Here is a 6000-nt window from a genome sequence, read left to right as displayed (position 1 = left end):
GAAAAACACTTTTTTTAATGCACCCTTTGTGTGCATTATTTCTTTGTCTTATTTTCAGCATTTCTGTCACGAAATGCACAAATGCATAATACACACGAGCCTGCAATTAACCCCCTTTAAAGGGAGATTGTTTCGCCCCCTTGTGGTCATACAGGGTTTTGCTGGCACTGCTATTTTAAATTGTAGAGGAAACAAGACCCACAAAACAAGTGACAACTCTGGCCAGCACAGCTCCATCAGCTCGTATTCTGTATGGTGGTGGTGATGGTGGCTTCCATCACATTCAGGGAGGACGGAAGAAGCAGGGTTCTGAGGTAATAAATAAGTGTTTAACAGTAAAGTTACAAAATTCCTAACCTCTCTCTTACTGTTTAAACAATATAATTATATGGAGGGTCATCCAAATTAGTTTGAACATAAAGATGGCGTATGTATATATACATCTGTCTGACAAGGTGACGTTCAAAAGACAGACGCAGGACAGACGCAGGACAGACGTGTTCCCAAAGAACAAGAAGTCAAGAACCAGCGGGTATGAATAATACATCCGACCTCAGTATTGAGTAGAGTAACATTTAGGTCAACATAATGACACAGCTGGGTCAGATTTATGGTAATAAATATATAACTAATAGGGTTTATTAAGATAAGAATCGCTAGCCTGTGCTAGCTTAATCTTCAGCCCTTAGCTAACGCAAAGCTAACTAGCGTTAGCTAAAGATTTGGACGGCACTGAGTTGGAGTTTTTTTACGGCGGGTTTGTTAGCATAGTTGCCAGTTTAATGTCACATGTTAACTTAGCTCCTTTTCTCACACATCTTTCGGTGGCACTCAGGTCGTTGGAATATTTGTCAAAGATTATTATTTATAGTAATATTAATATCATTTAAGAGAAAATAGACTTTGATATTAAAAAGGCGGGTTATTTCTTCACTCGGTCTGCTGGTGCCAGCCGGTAATCTATTGTTTATTGAAGTGACAAGGTTACTCTGAATATTATAGCAAAACAAGGTGGGCTCCCAGTTTTAATCATCTCAACTAATCCTTACAGGAAAATTATACGGACTTGGTCGAAAGGTGGAGTCTGTCGTGTGGCTGTTGGTAAAACCCAAATCATTAACTTGATATTTGAAATTTTAAACAACATTATATCACATCTGTTTTCCATTTCGCATGCTTGAGTGTTTTTGCCCTACACGTTCACTACACGTTCACAGCACATGTTTTCCTTGTAAATGTGCTGGGTCAGATGTGCCCTTTCGGTGTGCATTTGCCTTTTGTTGCTATCCCCACGTCTGCTATGGAAAGACGCTTTTGTCTGAGGCGCTTTAGTGCCAGCAGCGCCAAGTCACACAGAGACAAGCGGGAAATTACCGGAAGTCGACTCTTTTACCTTCAACATAAAAGCGTTTTTTTAAACAAAGCAATGGATTCTCAGACTTTCACCATTGCAAAGTTTTGTATTTAACAGTATTAGGCCTTAATTGTGTACCAGTAAGCCATGGCATTGTGACTGTGAACCCACAGTCACAATGCCAGCCCTGATACTGAAGTAGTTAAATGTAATTCAGGCATCAATAACTTTAAGACCTGGTTATGAAGGCCGCTCAGCTTTGCTCCCAGTTGTGCCCAGTGGCCAGTGGTATTACCACAAAAATTTCCCCTGCTGCCCGAAAAGCTTTGTCCCATAGATCCTCATTATAGAAGAAATTGACAGGAATGCAAACGAGGTCGATTATGACTCGCTGTAAAGGTTTTTGTATTTGTAAAGCTTTTCTCAAGCACACTCAGTGGGCTGCATAACCAGGAAGTAAAAAATACATATATTGATGAATTTGTTGGTCATTTTTTCCAATTATCACAGCCCATAAATAGATGGAAAATTCAGAAAATGCCCAACACACTTTGGAAGAGCCTAACATGATATCATGTTAGGGTGCGTGTTAAACTGATTGTGTTTTTCAACTCAGCAGTCAAACATTTAAAGTTGTTAAACATGCAGTCATATTTAAAGAAGACACTGCAGTTCCTGTATTTGAGGGGCAGGGGACAACAGATATTGGTATTTATCCTTGATAAATGACACTAATATCTAATTTTCGCATTGGATCGGTTTGGTGGTGTACCTATCGTATTTCGCGGCGAGGGCGTTATTTTGAAAGGTGTAACAGGAAGTGTCGGTGTGTTCTGTGCGTGTTGACAGCGGTTCAAAGCGCGGCTGTAGTAGGAGGAGGGAACGGTAATAATGGGAGGAGAGACACCCAGCACGGACAGAGTTATCAACAGCAGGGTTACAACTAAACGTGCAGTGTGCCTCCCTTGTGGTGAAACTTGCGTTTGTTTGCAGACAAACGCGCTCTGCGTCGACCCAAAGAGCCATTTCTACTTATTTATGAAGTTGATGATAAACTCTCACTTATGATTAAAGGTACTTTCAGCAAGTTTGGACAAAGACTGCTGCGGACATAAAAGCCAAAGCGTGGGAAGTTTAAATGGACTTTAAATGGGCTGATCACGAAGGTGTTCTGGGTTAATGGAATTTATTGAAACCGTAAAGTACTTTCTAGGAAGTCTGATTACCATGGATGTCGAGAATTGATGTTATTTTCTATTTATCCACGCTCGGGCTGCGAACAAAAATGTGACCATCTGCGTTTTTTCCAAGTCCCTCTTCTTTTTCTTAAAAAAGTCGGCATTTGTTTTTTTAAATCTCACTTCCCTCTGGAGAGAGAGAATAAACAGTTAAAAACTTGGTCTACAAGACGTGTCTTAAAGAAGAACATCAATGGATTGAGAGACTGTACTTTCAGCTTTAAGTGAAAAAGTGCCTCAAGGTAAGGAGCTGCGCAGAGCTGAAGCATCATCTGTAGGTCATATATTTTACAATTACATCAGTTTCCCTTCAGAATGTACTGTAGTAACACGGTGACACACTGCGGTACGGCGCCTTTTGTTTATGTTTAGTGTATCACATGCACCACTTGTGATGTCGGAATGAGTGTTTTTTCCCCATAATACCACAGTTAATAGGTTTAACACGCTGTAATGACCATAAGTGAACCGTGTCCCCCATGATTAAAATAGGGAGAACAATGGTCAGTCAGAGTGGTGTTTTTGAAAATTATTCTTTAATCCAGGGCTCCCTCCTGTCAGCTGGTGTCAGACTCACTGAGTCAGACAAAAGATGCACCTGTTTTGTTTTACAGCAGGTCTGTATGGAGGACTGAGCGTCACAATTTACTGTAGGGGTGCAGGAATAAAGAGCTTGTCTGTTTAATATGGACCGGGCAGTGCACTTGCCTGCTGTTCCACAGAACACACCTGTTCTGCAGTGTGCTGGGCAGAGACTGATTGGAGATGTTTTGCACTGGGGAGTGCAGCCGTCTTGTGTTCTTTTACATGATGTATGCTCCCTGCTCTAGTGATTCATGTCCTTTGTTTTTGTTGTGCTTCTTAATGATGGCTGGTGAGAAATGAAGTGCACAGAGGCACACATCACTCTGGAGCCTGTAATCCCTTGTTTTGGTCTGTAAAAGTATATATGGACATGGTTTACTTCATAAATATGAGCTTCCTTTGTTAATCAGCTTGTAGATTGTCATGGGTTTTAGTCATTTTGGACATTTAAAAAATGAATTTCAACATGTTGTTTCCTCAAAAAGAGCACCAAAGAATATGTGTACTTCCAGTCTGGTCTCCAAGGCAAACCCTGAATTATAATTCCGTGTTTGTGATTGCTTTTGCATTATTTACAAGGTGACAGCTAGGTGCAAGAAGCACTTTTGGATTTCACTATCAGAATCCTTGAAGAAAAAGATGAGCATATCAGCCAGGCCCTCCAGCTTAACAAAGTCTGTGCATGTCAGATACCAGCTCAGGTGTCATTTTACACCCGAACGGCCCACAGATTTTAACATTTTAGCAGGCCTTGACATTTCTCCTGTTCAAAACACAGTGTGGCCAACTGTGCCCTGTGGGCAGATTGTCACGCTGGAAGAGAGTGACTGTATTGAGAAACAAATTATTCATGAGTTGAAAGTGGTTACTCCAAATTGCCATGTTATTCAGTGGTTAAGATAGAGGCTGTTCACCTTTATAGTGAAAGCATGTCATTATGTTGAAGCTCATAGGGTACAAAAGAATAGACACAAAAAGCAAAAAAAAACACTTTTAAATGAAGTAATATCATAAATGAAAGCCATGGGAGATTAAAGAAAGCATCTGATTAAGTTTAGTGTGCCATTAATAGCCACTGTTGTATGTTTTATGTGAACAGTGTTGACTGAAGACAGTGAAATATCCTCTTACATCTGGGCAGTAACAGCTGGATGCTAAATGAAGAAAGGAGGACCATATCAGTGAACATTTATGTTAAATATTCATGGTTTGTTTTGGATGCAGGACAACATCTCTCACTGATTGTCAAGTTTTAAAATAGATCCAGTGCTGCGCTTCAGTGACGGACTTCAGCTCTTGAGTTTGTTACCTTTGGCCTTTGACCCTCAGCTCCTCTCACTGTCGGGTCTGGAAAGCAGCTTTATGTGACTGACCTGAGAGTCAGGGGCAAGGGGAGGACAAAGACTTGGGGAGGATGTTAGCTGCTTTGCTTTCACGAGGACTCATGTCATTCTCCCCTCCCCTGAGACCTCTGAGCTACATGAAATCATCCTGAGGGGGAAAAAAACCCATGAAATCAGTCTACTTGTGCGAAGCATAAAGGTGATTTATTTCTGTAATCTGCAGCTTTGTTCAGTTGCTGTAAAACTTTTATCGTAAAGGTAGCTGTGTCCATGTTTCTCTGTGTGAGTAAGTTAAAAACATTCAACCAATGCGCATTAGTCAATATTGTTATACCCTGTAGCACCATGTTGTTAGGCTACCAGCCACCACTATGTTAATCCATATTCAGTAGGCTTTCCCCGCTCACGAGAAATGGGCTTCCCTCTCATGCCCAGTGTGTGCCCATCTCATTTCCTTTAGTTAGAGTAAACATCAATACAGATACTAAAATGGGTTGCAGTGTCAGAGACAACATCCATGAATTGATTGCTGCATGTAGGCTGGTCCAACCAGTCAAGGTTGGATTGATGGTTTACAACCCAGTCTTGTGGTAGTAAATGTGTTTGTTGTGGTCGGTTGTGTGACATGTCTGCCTCTGCATGAGATTATTCTGCACACCTGTGAAAGTTCCTGCTTTAGTGACACTTTTAGTTCCTGCTGCAGGCTGCTTTCCACTGAGGCTACGGCCTCTGTCAGGATTAACAAGGATTACTAAGAGTGTAGTGCTCCTTCTTATCAGGCCTGTATCTGTCGCTAACATCTCACACAGCACATTAGATCAAAAGTTCAATTTCTGTGTTTTCTGTGAGAAGACGTTAGACTGAATGAGACACGGACAGTTTAGCTGACTACTGCGCTGCTTCGTTTACTCCTGTGCGCCTTAACTTTTTTCATTATTCTGTTTATACCTCCTGATCACTTAATTCTAGTGTTGTTCAGAGGAGATGCATATGGAGCTGCTGGGATTACCAGCTGTTGCAGCTGACATCTTGGAATCAGCTTTTTACTTGCGTTCAACTCAAGATTGTGTGTATCTGTCTAAATTCTGATTGTTGAAGCACCTTTGTGCCGATTATCTTGTGAAATTGCATTGCATCTGTAAAGTTATTGCCAGGCGGAGTCTGAGTCACAGTCCCTGTTGCTCTTTGTTGCCTGTAGAAAACACAACCTGGCTCCCCCACTGCAAATAACCCTAGCACGTCATCTCCACTGACGTCTGAGGAATCCCAGCAAGCAGAGTAGTCTGACGTGTTTAGTGACTTGATTCACCGGTGATTGATCACAGCCAGATGACAGCATGTCCTTGATGTGATTTCTAATTTAATTACACTATTAACACTCGAAGCAGAAGGGCAGGATTAGTCTGGGTGTTACACACATGCAGTCCAGAAGGCTAAGTCATGACTAGATCCAAAGCAATTTGTGTCATTGAAATCCCGT

The 6000-nt window shown here is 41.4% G+C and overlaps 1 protein-coding gene across 4 annotated transcripts in view; it reads left to right on the top strand.

The window, feature by feature from the left end:
• The first annotated feature begins 479 nt into the window (after nucleotides 1-479).
• The window catches only part of igsf9b (immunoglobulin superfamily, member 9b), a 29821-nt gene continuing 24300 nt past the window's right edge, over nucleotides 480-6000 (top strand). The window contains exon 1 of one of the 4 annotated variants that reach the window (XM_046386914.1): nucleotides 480-532. The gene's annotated coding sequence lies outside the window, so the exon portion shown is untranslated. Of the gene's footprint in view, nucleotides 533-2210; nucleotides 2835-6000 lie in introns of those variants that run through there. The other 3 variants (XM_046386916.1, XM_046386915.1, XM_046386913.1) reach the window with 3 other exon arrangements.

This window comes from Scatophagus argus, chromosome 4 (genome assembly GCF_020382885.2).
Source record: "Scatophagus argus isolate fScaArg1 chromosome 4, fScaArg1.pri, whole genome shotgun sequence".
Lineage (NCBI taxonomy): Eukaryota > Metazoa > Chordata > Actinopteri > Scatophagidae > Scatophagus > Scatophagus argus.
Note: the sequence above shows the minus strand (reverse complement) of the source record. Positions and strands in the feature narration are given on the sequence as shown.